This window comes from Manis pentadactyla, chromosome 9, assembly GCF_030020395.1.
Source record: "Manis pentadactyla isolate mManPen7 chromosome 9, mManPen7.hap1, whole genome shotgun sequence".
NCBI lineage: Eukaryota > Metazoa > Chordata > Mammalia > Pholidota > Manidae > Manis > Manis pentadactyla.
In genome coordinates, this window is record NC_080027.1 from 70598159 (window position 1) to 70614155 (window position 15997).

The window sequence follows — 15997 nt, forward strand, 5'->3', positions numbered from 1 at the left end:
CTGTATGTGTAAATCACATTTTCTTTACCCATCCATCAGTGGATACTCAGGGGGCTTCCCTACCTTGGCTATTATGAATAATGCTGCAATGAACATTGGAGGACTGAAAATTCTTTGAGATAGTGATTTCAGTTCCTTTGGATATACACCTAGAAGTGGAATTACTGGATCATATGGTGTTTCTATTTTAATTTTTTTAGGAACCTCCATACTGTTTTCCATAGTGAATGCATCAACTTACATTCCTAACAACAAGGGTCCCCTTTTCTCCACATCTTCACCTCCTGTTTTTTTGGTTTTTGTTGGTTATGCATTTGTTACCTCTTGTCTTTTTGGTAATAGATACACTAACAGATGTGAGGTGATAGCTCATTGTGGTTTTGATTTGCATTTCCCCGATGACTAGTGATGTGGAGCACATTTTCATGAACCTGTTGACCCTTTGTATGTCTTCTTTGAAAAATGTTTATTTAGATTCTCTGCCTGATATTTTTCTGATTTATCTTTTTCTGCTACTGAGTTGTATGAGTTCTTTATATATCTTGAATATTAACCCTAACCCAGATACATGATTTGCAAGTACTTTCTCCCATTCCATAGATTGCCTTTTCTTTTCTTCCTCCCTTCTTCCCTTCCTCCCTTTCTCCCTTCCTTCCTCCTTTCTCTCTTTCTCTCTCTCTCTCTCTCTCCCTCCCTCTGTTTCCTTTGCCATGCAGAAACTTTTTGGTTTGATGTCCTACTTGTTTATTTTTGCCTTTGTTCCCTGTGCTTTTGGTGACATTTCAAAAATCATTGTGTTCACCAAAGTTGAATTTTCCCTTACATTTTCTTTCCAGGGTTTTAAGGTTTCAGTAACATATAAGTCTCTAATCCACATTGAGTTGATTTTTTGTGATTAAGGCAAGATAAGGGTCCAATTTCTTTCATTTTGTATGCCACCTACTTTTCCCAGCACTATTTACTGAAAAGACTATCCTTTCTCTATTGTGTATTCTTGGTACCGTTGTCAAAAATTAGTTGATCATATATGTGTGGGCTTATTCCTCAGTTCTCTATTTTGTCCATTGATCTGTGTTTGTTTTCATGTCTGTACCTCACTATTTTGATTACTATAGCTTTGTAATATAGTTTGAAATCAGAAACTACAATATCAAGCATTGCTCTTCTTGCTCAAGATTGCTTTACATATTTTGGGTCTTTTATGGGTCCATACAAATTTTGGGATTTTTTTCTATTTCTGTAAAAATTGCTATGTTTTCTTAATTTCTTTTTCAGATAATTCATTGCTACCATGATGCCTTTTTTATACATATATAGTGAAACTGCATCATTTATCAAACTGGAATCCAGCTCTTAAGTTATTTGACATTTAACTATTTAGTATCTTTTAAAATGAAAAGTTAGGATTAAAAAGTGTTCTCTGTGATGGAAAGTGCAGAAAATTTCAAGGAGAAAGCCAAACCAATTATTGAAGATTTAAACTTCAGGTGGGTCAGTGTGTTCAAATAATAAGCCAAGTGGTACCTGGTTAAAAATAGATATTTGAGACATTAGCAAATGTAGCAGGCTACTTTGTGGAGATTGTTCTTTTATGAAAGAACCTCAAGGTCTTGTTTCATTGAAAATACCATTTATCCATTTTAAGGACTCAATTGAACTAGATGAAATACAGATGAAATACAAATTTAAGAAGAACCTATATTAATTTAATGATTTACATTGTTTACTAAATAAATGCCTTCCTGTAGGTATCCCATTTAAGGAAGGGAGGAGATGTATGATTTTTCTGTTATTTACACTTAAGAAAGCAGAGGCCCAGAGAGATTTAAAGTCTTGTTCAGAATCATACAGCTGTGAAGTTATGTGATAGGGATGCAAATCAATTCCATTTCTCTTTCAATTATATATATGGAATGTTTTAGCACTTGCCATTTATAGTGGTTTTATATATGCCTGTTTATTGTATTTTTATAGTACACTAGGGGGTAATGGTATATGACTTTTAAGAATATGGACTTCATAATCAGATTGTCTTTGTTCAAATTCTGACTCTGTCCCTTACTCTGTGACCTTAAAAAAAGCTACCTAACCTCTTTGGGCTTCAGTTTCCTCATCTTACGCAGGATTATAATACTGTCTGTCACACAGGGGAAATTGAAAGCTGTATAAGTATTAAGTGAGATACTATAAGAAGAACACTTGGATCAGTGCCTAGCACAAAGTAATGCATGTGAGTTTTTGCACTCACCATGTTAGTTCTTATGTGGGAAAAGGATTATTGTGTCCATTTTATAGATTTATAAAGAAAAAAATTATATGTGGCCTCAAGTTAAATGACTTGCCTATTGAGCTAGAATCCAAACTTAATTCTACTGATTCACAGTCTGCTTCTTCTCCCTATACCAGCTCAGATTTTATAGGAGTCTAGGATTTACTAAATTCTTTTCAAGTTGGAGAATTATAGACAAGGATTCTAAATCAGGTGCTAGTCTATGGACTTCAGGGTTTCTGAAAATCCTGGAAAATGGTAGAGAAAATGTGCCATAGTATACTTTTCGAAAAAGCATTCATAGCTTTCATCAGATTCATAAAGAGGTCCAAAACTCATAAAGGTTAGGGGGCCACTAATCATGAGGTAGTGTAGCATAACATTTAGAGCCTTAGACTTTGGAACTTCCTGGGTTCAAATCACAAGCCTAGCCCTAATAGCTCTGTGCTGACGTTGGACAACTTAATTTCTCTGTAACTTTATTTTCTCATCTATAAAAGAAGCATGATCACGTGTAAGGATTAAATTAATCAATATGCTTAAAAAACACTTGGAACACTGCTTGGCACATAACAAGCTCCACATACAGGTTACTGTTATTATAATTGCCATGATCAAGGGTTAAACAACCAACTGGTTTCAATCTACTTGGAAAGTGAACTATTAGTACAGCTAATGTCCATGAGAACTTGGCACTTGGCCTGGAGCTAAGGTACAGAGCCTCTAAGACAGCCCTCGGCAACCCCACCTCCTGGGCCTCACACCCTTCTGTAATTCCCTTCTGTTGAGTGAATTTACTGACTGACCAGCTTCTAATGAATCAAATCTGGCACAAGTGTAGGATGTCACTTCTGATATTATGTTATCAAAAGACAGTGTTTTCTGTCCTGGATGTCCTCTGGCTTTCTTGATCTGCTCACTCTGGAGAAGACCACCGGCCACATTAACAGGTAGCCCCGTGGAGAGGCCCACGTGAAAAGAAACTGAGGAAGAAAGGCTTCTGGCCAGTAGTCAGCAAGGAAATGAGGCACTCAACCTAACGGTCCTGAGGGCTCAGGCCAGTTGAGTGAGCTTGAGAGCAAATTGTTCTCCGGTCAGGTTTTCTGATGAGACCTCAGTCCCAGCTAACAGTTTGGCTTCAACCTCATGAGAGATTTAAGCCAGTCAATCAGCGAAACTGGGCCCAGAATCCTGACCCACAGAAACTGTAGATAATAAGTATTTATTGTTTTAAGCCACTCAGTTTGATGGTAATTTTTATGCAGCAATAGATAACTAGTACATATGAAAGTACTTTATAGACTTATCTCATTTAACACTTACAGTCACCTATGATGAAGGTATCATTGTACCTGTTGACAGAGGAAGCCTGAAGGAATCAAGTGACTTACCCAAACTGACAGTAAAGTTTTCCTGACTCCAAAGCCCATGCTTTTTCTTAGCTAGGATATAGATTTCTTGTTGACTCATTTTGAGATTACAGAGGTTTTGTCTGTAGTAATTATGATCCAATCAAAAGTGCCTTAAATATTCAAATAATTCAACCTCTAAAAAATATGGTTATGTTGCCCCTTTAGAGCACCCAATGAGCATTGTTTCCAGTACAGTGGATCCTCATTGTTCACAGTCTATATTTGTGAATTCGCCTACTCACTAAAATTTATTTGTAACCCCAAACTCAGTACTCACATTGTTTTCATGCACATTCACAGATATGCATAATGTGGTAAAAAATATATTTGAGTCACAAATATATTCTCCCTGCTGATGTCAATAAGACAAAGTTCTGCCTTCTTGTTTCAGCTCTTATACTGTAAACATGTGTCACTTCTGCAATTTATTCGGTGCCACATTATTTGCATTATTTACTTTCTGTTGGTGATATCACTGTTCAAAATAGGCCCCAAGAGTAGTGCTAATCTTCCCAAGTCCAAGAAAGCTGTGATGTGCCTTATGGAGAAAACACGTGTGTTAGATATGCTTTGTTCAGACATGAGTCACAGTGCTTTTGGCCATGAAATCAATGTTAATAAATAACACATATGTAATAAATATGGCATCTATAAACAGAAATGCACATAAAACAGGGTTATATATTGATTGGTTGAGGACAATGTTGTGACCAGAGATTCATAGGAACCTATGCTGTATATCCCTCAGGAGACTGCAAGAATTTTTCTACAAAATTATCCTTCTAAATAAATTCTTCAGCATATGTATAATAGAACTTTATTTTCATAGTTTTTCCCATTCTTACCAAAGTATTTGATGTGACAATCGTAACATAAGATACAGCTAAATATTTAGGATTCCATCATTTCTTTTCTGTTAGTAATACTCCTCTCTGCTATTTCTAAATTTCTTCACTTTCCAACTTATTTCCACTTGAGTTGTATCTAAAGAGTCTAAGATTGCATTTGATATTAGAACTCTTCAAAACCATTATTTTACAGATGCCCACTCTTCTTATCACTCAATAAAACACATACCTCCTTTGAGTTCACATTCACCCTGCTCAATATCCTATCTCTGGGAATGTAAAAGCATCATTTTGACAGAAGCTTATCAGAACACCTTAACACACCAGAGAACATGACTAGGAAATGGGATACAGGTGTGGGAGCAACAGTTTCAAAAAGTGCACGTGGTTTTCCAATAAAAAATTGAAACCCTGTGATCTGAACCATCTGTGGACAATTTAACAGATACACGAGGAAGGAAGGGAAAAAAAAAGGTTTCTCTTGATATTTCACTCCTTGTGTTAGCAACGGATTGCTGGAGTTACTACTTTTGAATTCTGCAAATATTGAAACTCATCTCAAACTAGTACAGGCAATGGGTTCTATAATAGCTTGAACTGAAAGTCAAATAGGAAGAAATAAACCCTATTTAACATAGAGCAATCTCTGTGTGTGGAGTAATGTACTGGAATATTAATTTACATTTTATTCTTGCTGCTATAAATAATTTACCTCTTTGTTGAAAGAAGGTAGCAAGGCTTTTGTCTTTGCTTTTCCCAGAAACAGGTAAAAAAAAAGCACAAGCCTACCCAAAAGATCATTTCCAAACTCTTTACAAAGATTCTAGGGTCATATGAGAATATGGAAGTAGATTATATGAGGAGATTTCAGAGTTGGGAAAGGTGATGAATTTGCCCTTGGAGCAGAAAGGGAAAGAACTTTTCCAGAGAATGGGGGAGTAGAAGGCTGGCAGGTTCAGAAGCAATGGTGAGCGATGTACTGCTCTATATTCTACAATCAGGGAGGTGCAGGTCCCAGATGAGAATGACTGCCAGGTGTCCCTGAGGTCAGTGACTACAGGTGCAATTCTTGGCCTCAGCAAGGAGCAAGCGCTCATAACAGTGATGACCAGTGTGCACTGCAGAACAAAAGGCCATTCTTCAAATATTCTTCAAACATTATGATTCTTCTATAACCCCTGGCTCCCCACACAAGCATGAATTTTTAATCAGGGAGGGAGGAGGTCTGAGTACATTATTTGATTTTTTTAAAAGAAAAAAATCATAATTTTTGCACTGAATCATGGACAATATTCATACCCATATGTTAACTAAAGTACCCCTTATAGTAACTCTGTGGTGGTTGTACTATTAAAGCCATTTTACAGATGAGTAAAGTGAGGTGCTGAAAAGTTGAGCACCTTGCCTTATGTCATAAAACTAGGAGGTAGCAGAGCTGGGACCTGAACCCAAGTAGCCTGGCTGGATACTCTGTGCTTCTGAATACTCTGCCCTCCTGTCTATGCTGTTATGTCTGTATCAGCCCACTTAACTCTTTAAAAGTAGTCTGCTTTAAATAATTACTGCATGTGTTTTATCTCCTCTTAGCTCCCTGAGGACTGGCACACTTCTTATTCTTTGTTTCCTATGGTGCCTGGCACTGATCCTGAAAAAAATATGCCACTCTTACATGAATATGTAAAACCAAACTTGCTCACCCAACAAATCTGAATATATATGTGTGCATATACATACATACAGTATTTAAAACATGGATGGTCAGAATTGATCAGACTCAATGCAGTAAGTGTTTACTAATGTCTCAAACCATGTTCATTACATGTATTAAGTGTATTAAAATACATTTCCACTACAGAATGCACTATTTTTCATGATCTATTTTCATGATCTATGACATCAGAGTGCACAATAAAAAAGATAATTAGATGTATCTTTTAAAAGTAGCTAGTAAACTAGCTCTGAAATTTATTTTGAATGGCCTGTCAGGATTATTCTGAGCTAGAAATACATGATTTTTAAACAGCATGCTATAGCTAATGGGGGAAAATTGGTTGCACACATTCAAGTCCCCCTGCAGACTTGAAGAACTTAGGCCCCCAGCTGCTGAGAGGGCTGCCAGCAGCCCATCTTCAGAGCAGAGCCCTCACCAGAAACAATCCTCAACTGGGGAAAACTGCCTCAAACAAGATCATACCTGTTTGCCCAGGGGTACCCTGCCCCTGACTACTGGTCAATGAGGGAATACAAAGGCACGGCTGTCCTGTTACCACTTGGGACCATTGTGGAGGACCACTATAACCTCACCCTGTGGGGGTCATTCATGGCCTTCCTTGAAACACACATCTTCCCCCTCTGCCCAGTCCTGAGTTCTTCCCTTTCCTTCTGCAAGTGTTGATCCAGAGAGCCCTCCAAATAAACTTTCTCATGCTAATTGTGTCAGTGTCTGCTTCTTGTGGAAATCAAGCTGGGACACCTCATTCATCTAAATGGATGCTACATGCTAAAGTAACATTAGACTTGTTTCTTTGTAGGCAAGCTCAATACATTTCCTTTCAGCTGAACTTCTTATGTAATTTAACCTAATGGAAGCAGATAAACCATGTCCAAAGAGTCAAGAAGCTTATCTGGCCCCACCGTGATTCCCAACATTAAAATGAGGAAATCCTCTTCTAAACAATCATTAGATCCTCATAGGACAGTATCCCTTGATTGCAACTGTAGTTACTAACACTGGGTGCTTATCAGGGGTCAGGCACTGTGGCAAAAAGTACTTAGCTCTTATAATAACTTTGTGAGGTAGATACGATTATCAACTGATTTTACAGTGAGGGTCATGGTAGTTAAATAATTTTCTCAAGGTTACAGGGTGACATGGCTTTCTGTCGACAGGCTTTTGGTACTGCTATATTGCCTAACCTAAATACATAATGACAAAGAGCTATAAAGAATTCAGTAATGCATTTAAATATCCTTCTATTTTATTTACCATAAAACAGCACCTGAATTAATGTGAAATATAGTAGTATGTAATTATGTTCACTTAATGGAGATGGTTATTTCTGGTTAACATGGTTATTCTTTTCTCTCCATATTGCTTGAGCTTTCTAATAATGATTATGTATCATTTTTAATAAAAAATAATACAGCTTTTTGTTGTGTGGAAATTTTTTAAAAGACTACCCAAATAAGAAAAGCAAAGTCTTATTTATTCAAAGCTTGTAATAACAGCCAGAGTGTCAGCCTCCATCACTTGAGTTTTAGCAGATACTCAAGTCAGTCAGAGGAGTGGGAAAGCTTTCTTGTGGAAAGAAGGGGTGGCTTCAGACGTGCCCTTGTGGGCTGCTAGCATGGTAAATTGGGGACAGGCTATGTAACTGGCTTTCTTTGGTTGCTCTTAAGTTGCAGACAGTGACAAAAACTAGGGAAGCTGTCAGTTATTAATCAAGTCCCAGTCATTTGGGGGCTGATTGTTCCAGGCGTTATTGTTTGGCATCCTGAGGGTGTTACCAGATATAGTGGTCTGACTTTCCGTAAGTATGACTTATAGATAGTAGGCTGGCTTTTGGAGCTGGTTACTATAGATAATGGGTTGATTTCCAGGCTGTTGTTGCATATTGTGGATCACAGCTCTATTTTTTTTTAATATGTGGCCATTGTCCATTTGTATATTTTGTCTCTCACTTAAAATAGATAATTAACAACAACACATAAAATTATATGAACAATCCTTAAACTATTCTTGGAGTTCTGTTGAGAGGCTTCAGATCAGTGTCACAGTGATGGAGGACCAGTTAGTCCCAACTCATGGTCTTCTTTTCTATTTTATCAATGCAGTTCTTTCGAAGCTCTTGTGTTCTTCCTACAATTTTCATTAAGAAAATATTCTTGGATTACAAGAGTTGAGTAACATTCATTTATACTAATTTGAGCTATTCCTAGGAAATACTGGAATCTGAGCTAATGTGCAACATAATAGGCCACACAGGAGAGTGAGAGTGACTTGTATGACTTGGGTGATTGGCTGAACCTTATTTTCTTCATTACTAAAATGGTAAAAAAAAAAAAAATCACAAATAAGTAACATCGAAAATTACATCTTAAGTATAATAAAGGGCTGATTTCAGGAATAAATTTAGCTTTTTAACCTGAAGGGCATTGTACAAGGAATTATATTTTTAATAAATTACATTTTTAATTTAATGGCAATGTTTTTTCTATTTATAAGTAGAATAGTTATGTTGCTATACAAAATATAATTGATTTGATTTCAACTCTGGTTATGTTTATACTTATTTTAGTCTCTTCCATGTGTTTAATCATGACAGGGCTATTCCTATTTCTGATTAAAAAGCACAAATTAAAATAGCTTTGATTCTTAATGAAACTGGATGTTGATCTTATCAACAGATAGTTTTCTTCAGGCTGATTGATGTCCCCTATTGTCTTTTACTTTGGTTACCATTCAGAGCTCAGGCTACAGTTCATCATTCTGAGAGTGTTGCTTCTTTCTCTGCTTAGTGCTTCTAAATCTGGAACTAAACTCTGATTCTTTTGTTTTAAAAATGACCACACCTGATTGCAAATGACTTTATTTCCTTTGTTACATGACTCTTTATTCTAAATAGTATGCAATGCACATGTAATGCTTTTATTAAAATGGCATCAAAGAAAACAGGGAAAATGTTACCACATTGAGCTTTATGACAAAAATATCTTGTATCTAGATCACTACTGTGTTCAAAGCAGATACTCATTTAACATACAATGACAGGACCCCTTTCTCCTAGGATGCGAAAGGGGAAGACTGCTAGGCAGAAACAAATTGCCACTGAATAGTTTTGAGAACTAGAGAAATAAACAGAGACTTTGGATGGGCAAAGTTAACCAAGAAGAAAAATATCATATCCAAAGGCATCTGATTTTGTCTTTACCATAATTCAAATATCCTGTCCTTTTCATACCTTGTTACTGTAGGTATTTCACGAGTATATTATAAAATCATGTGATTGTTAGCAATTAGTAAAGGGAAAATTCATTCTCCATCTATTTGTGTTGCTTATCAAGAACGCCATTAGCCACAGACACTTTATTTGTTATTGGATAACAAAGCCTTCCAATATTGGCAGCTTACTAGCTGATTTCTTTTTCTATTACTCAGTGCAGCACATTCCCTTGGTATGTAGCTGCTCCCTTTGTAAGACTATCAAGCTGCTGAATGCATTGAAATGGGCTGAATTAATCAAGTGTGACTGATTGCCTTAATTGATGGGGGAGACACAGTAACCTTTTTCTCAGAGATACTACAACATGTAATTACAGAGGAAATGGTATAGCTTTTGTTAGTTGGACTAGACACCTCTAATGACATTAGCCAAGCAAAGGGTATTATTATCTCCCATTTTAGAGATTTAAAAAACTGAGACTAGATCAGCTAAGTAGGTAAGCAGCTCCAAGGTCATACAAAAGTAGAAAGAGCAAATTCAGAATTCAGGTCTGTTTAACCCTGAGCTCTATGTATTAAGCACTATAACCAGAATCTGATGGATTGGGTTACAGCAAATATAGGGAAAAATAAGATACTTCTAGCTGGTTTCAACTCTTCCACATTTTTGCAGCTGCATGTAAATGCTTTGTTTATCCTGGGTCCTTATTTCTTGGGATTGTAATATTTAGCTTGTACTTGCAGATTTTTAAAAAAATTCCCTTACAGGATGAGCCATAAAAGTGTATCTCACACTATCACCTTAAAAATCACCTCTTCTTCTTTAACCAGAATCCCAAGACTAAATGGAAACTGCTTTGATTTTTCTCCCAGTTTGTGTCAGGTGTCTCCTCAATCCAGGATAGCCTTCAGAAAGTTATAGGATATGATTTTTCTTATGAGTGTTGATCATAAGTTGATTTTCCTAAAGGAAGCCTATTCCTTCACATAACTCGAACCCTCAATGCCCAACCAAAGTCCTTATTTCTTAGAATCCCCAAAGGAACATGCAAAAGCAGCCCACATTGGGGACCCTTGTTACATGTAAAATGTAATTTCCATCTGTTCCATTTGGTTACTGGCCAAATGTTTTACTTAAACTCCATTCTCCTCTCCTCCATTTAAGTCTCAATTACCTAATGCCTATCTTCAAATGGAGATTCTAGAAGGGAGCAGCTTCCTTGCCTGAATCATTTCCTGCCTCTGGATTTAGGATTTCTCACCTATAAAATTAGGAGGTTGGATCAACTATTCTCTATAGACTCTATTTCATGATTCTAAGAATTTCTTCCTAAGGAAGAGAACAATCAAGACAAACAATTTACATTCTCCACTTTCAAAGAACAAAGAAAAAAATCTTAATCATAGTATGTTTTGAAATATAATCTATACACACACACATATAAAATCACTCTTATTTTGCAAGCTTTATCTTAAAATAGAAAGTGAGTTTAAATTTAAGAGAGTAGTGGAATATAGTGTGGAAAAAGGAGGAGGGAGTTTTAGTCTTAAGGACTTGGATTTTGATATCCAGCTCTAATATTTACTATCTCTGCAACACTGAGAATACTACTTCAGCTCCCTTGCTTAACACATCTGTAAAATAGGACAAATAATACCAATTTATAGGATTTTATAAAGATTTGTGAGATAATATATATAAAGCATCTAGTAGAGTGAATGATGGGTAATAATACAGGTTATAATGTTAACAATAATATTAATATTAGAGTTTATAAAAACTCCAAATACCATAATATTTTTTCTAAGACCACACTGAGAGCTCAGCTGTGCAAATGTTTGCACTGCATTTTTCGTAAGGACCATTTGAGGCTACACAATGAGTGGAGAGAGAGAGCTGACCTCCCTAAAAACCTTTCCCATATCTTTCCCTTCATGCCCATCTTCATATTCAGAAAAAGGAAATGAAAGCATTGGAATGTCAAAGAGAAAATAATAGTTTATTTTTCCTTTATGAGTTTGCATATGCAGCATTCTTTCAAAATTAAAGAATCAGCATTTCAATAAATGTGGTTGCTGTTTAATGACCTCATGGTAAAAATAATGTTCTCTGTTCATGAAGAAAAAAGTTCATCCTGATGTGATTATGCTCACCCTCAGTTTTATATTAACCCCTTAGAGCTTCAAATACAGCAAGATTGTAATGACCAGGTCTACAGTAAAAAATCTGTTTCCCTGATGATTTTATTTACTAGTTATGAGCAAAATATTCACTTAGTATTACTGTAACAGATTATTATTTGCTTCATGATCAGTGAAATTATTAAGGTTTACTGATTGATTTCCTTGGGATGAATGTGTTTTTGTTGATGTCCAGTTAGGAAAAAGGAAACAATTCTAGGTCTCATAAACAGAAGGAATTGATTTCAGAAACTGGCTATCAGGTAATGAAAGAGCTTTAAAACCACTTAGGGGACATTGAGGCAATCCGTGGACTAGCAACTACCACTCCAGGCTAGAGGGACATTGGGAATAAGTGAATGTGGGAGGCAGGCCCAGCCCTGTAGCCAGAACCACAGCAAAGGTTGCCATGAGCTGGAACCCTGGAGGAGATTCAGTTGCTGCTGGAGATGCCACCAGAAGCAGGGGTGGTAAAGGTGAGGGGCTCCCATTTTCCTCCCACTCTCTACCCTCCCCTTTGTGTCCTCACTGGCCCAAACCTCCCATACTAGGAAAATGTGGTTCTCTAAAAAACAGAGCAGTATAGAAAAAAGGCTAGGAGCAAATCAGAGACCAAAAAGGGACTTGGGTATTCAGCTCAAGAATGACACTTTAGTTAAAGTTGTAAGCTCCTGAAAGACAGGAACTTCATCTGGTTTCCCGGTATATATATACTCACCATCAATTCAGTACTGTGTACAAGCAGATGTTTAATATTTATTGACATAGTGCATCCTTGTGTAAATTAGCTGTCTCACAGACTCTAATATCCTCTCAATGGCCTCTGTTTCTGAAGTCCTTGGCCACTTGTTTTACCCCAATTTGTGAGCACGCACAACCCAACAATGTGTCTTATCCCCAGTCTTTCATTCCAGAGGAGCCTGTTCAATGCCTACACATGCACAACCTAGAGGTCAGTCCTCCATGGGAGGTCACAGTTGGCAGACACATGTGGCTCTCTTCCTCCCACCGCCAATAGACTATGCTGAAGTGCTGCTGTTTATCAGCCTTCATTATCATAAGTAAATGATCCCACGATGGCAAGCACTCAGTTGTCCTAGGTACACAAAGGTGGTGTCTTTGGTAATGCACCTTGTAATAGCAGTCCCTCCTTTCTCGCCTTCTTCGCCCTTTTCCTCTCTTCTGCTTCCCAGAGATAGCAGCATTCCTTCATAAAGTACTTGCATCTAAAATTTTGCCTTAGCCTTGGCTTCCTGGGAAGTTCAGGCTGAGGCACTGGTAAAACTGAGAAGCACAGAGGTAAAAGTCAAGAGTGATAGGTTCAAATCTTTGTTATGGGTTCAAACCTTTAACAAGCTGTGTGACCTTTAGTAAATCTTTGCCTATCAACCCTGAAACTTTATTTACTTACTCATGAATATTTATTGAACAGGTGATCTGAGCAAAGCATGATACTAGGTACTAAGATATAAATTTGAAAAGAACATGGCTCTCAAGGGCTTCACATATCACGGAATGACAGAGATATAAATGAATGATAATGTCCTCATCTGTCAGGTAAGAATGTCCTCTAGAGCTCAAATCAGTGATTTAAAATTTAGACTTGGGACATTCCATAAGTGTCTCAACAAAACTGTTACCCTCAAATATCTGATATTTCCATCCTGAGTTGAAAACTGCTTTGTCATTGTATAGATCAGCTTGAACCCTGAATTCCAAATGCCCCCAAATGTATTTCTCCTATGGTATTTAAAAATAAGAAAACTCCATGTTGTGTCTAAAATAATTATACTTGGTAACTTATCCTAATGAAATAATCAGGGATGTCTACAAAGGTGGACACGGATGCTTATAACAGTTTGTAAATAAAAGACATTGGAAACAACATAAATTACTATTATGTAACATTCCTATAGTGGAATATATTAATCTCTAAAACACATATAGAACTTCATTTATGGCATAGAAGGAACGTTGGAGAGATTTCATGTGGGAAAAACTCATATTTTAAACCAGTAGGTAAAATATCCAATTTTTATAAATAAATTACATATTTTCACACATACTGGAATAAAATACAAGAAAACATAGGCTTTAGTTATCTCTGGATGATGGTTTATCTGTATAATTTTTCTACTATAAAGACATATTTTTTAGCATAAAGGCTTAATAAGTTTAGGGAAATAGAAGTAATTGAACAATTTACTCATTGAGGCACCATTGCAATGACATTGCAATGACAAAGTGACAAATCATTATTTTTATACCATATACCCCTTCTTTTGTTAATCTACTAAAAAATATGAGCGATATTAAACATTTTCTCCATGTAATAAATTAATAAACACAAGAGAAATTCTTCTGTATCACTTCACATTTATGGGCGATGCTTACAGCTTAACAATTTTAATGTCCCTTGGAGCTCATTAAATTGATATTCTCCCTCAATAGCAAATTAACTTCCAGTGAATTATAATCTAGGGTAGAAGAAGGGGGCACATCTACAATTTTGAGAACACATTTTGAAATCAGAGTCCTGATTTTGAATCCCAGCTCCTCACCCACCAACTGTGTGAATTTGCACCTTAGTTTCTTCATATGAAAAATGGGAATAATGAGACCTGGCAAGCAATTTGTGAAGCTAAAATAAGACAACGTCTGGGGATGGCCCAGCAGAGGGCCTGGGACAGAGAGATTCTATCAACAAAAGTTAATTCCTTTCCTTCTCCCACCACCCCAGAATCTATAAAGAAATTTCTAGAAATAAAAGAGAAGTATATACATTTGGATTTATCCTACTTTCCTAGTCCCCTGGATATTTTTAATATTTTGAAATATGAGGGAAATAAAAAGTATTTTTTTTCTAAGGAATTAAAATACCAGTGGAAGGTTGAAATGTCATCATACTCACAAATATTGTGATTACCCAAATTTATTTTTGAGTGGTACCAATTCAAAACAAATACTTGTTTTGTCCTTTACAATTAGAGATTATTCATATATTTTTCATCTAGAGAAGGGAAAATGTTATCTTTTAAAAGAGCAATTTTACAGTAAAGTACTTTTTTGTGTCAGAAAATTCATTTTTATAATCTTTTATATGGCTACTAAAGTATGTAGTTAAATGATTCTTAACACAGTATGATGCATCAAACTCTACATAAATAAATCTCTTAAGTAATAAAGATTATATTCTTTCCTGTCATGTTCATACCATTAAGCTATGTGGAACATTAAAAAAAAATAAGGAAAAGAGAAAGCTATGTTTTCCACAAAAGTTCAAAATGCCGTAGAGATATGAATTTGTTCTTATCATAACTTCTTATATAAATTGACAATTTATCCAGACAAAAATAAGCACTTGGGTCAATATTAGAATAGACACTGATATGAATACAGATTTGCTATCTCAGGGAGCCTTAAAGTATATTTTCTTCTCAGTGTGGCCAGTCTGCCTCTGGATTTTCCTGTTTGCTCTCATCTTCTGAATGTGCTTGGTGCCTCCCTTAGAGTAACAAGACAGGCCTTCCTCTTGGCCTAGAACCATACCCATAAGGAAATTTCAGCCTCTGGCTGGCGATGCAACGTATGGAGAGCTGGGAGGCAGGGATGAGCGGTGACAACGACAGGACCAAAACAAAGATATGACAGTCTTTTGTGGATCGCCCTATTCCTTTCCAGAAACCTAAGACAAGCCCATTGAACTGAAGAGTAATGAAATGAGGTAGCAGCACAGCCCGCTGTCCCTCGGAAGTCCAGAGTGGCCTGCTTGTGGGCTGATGAATAAATAGAACACACACTGACTGGGGCCCAATACCAGTCTAGGGACTCTTTAATGTTGCATGGTCCTTGCAGAGAGGCCTCTTTGAGGAAATATATTATTTCACAGAGAAATGGAATTGGGTGAGGTATCAGGTCATGGTTCCTTAGGAGACAGGTTATATTTCTTTTTCTTAACATTTGGGAGAATTGCACATTTTTAAGTGAATTCCGTATCTCATCATTTTTGTTGTGTAAGGATTATTTTGGAATGACCAAGCTCCGAATCATCAATCCTATCTCTATTCTCAAATAGGAGTTTAAAAGCATCTTAAGAAGCAAATTCAATTATTTAGACTTTTGTCAAATCGTAAGGTAACAAAAGGAAAGCTATAAAAGAGTTAAACCTCTCCTACTTCTTCAGCAGGCCAGCGTTTTTATGTTTTCAGACCAGGCAAGAACCAGAAGCAAGTGGGAGAGGACAGAACAGAGTGACAGCATTAGCTCCTGGGGACAGTGACATATCACCCAGGCTGTGAGCAAAGGGAAAGTGAGGGGTAGAGGAGTGGAGCAAGCAGGAATATGG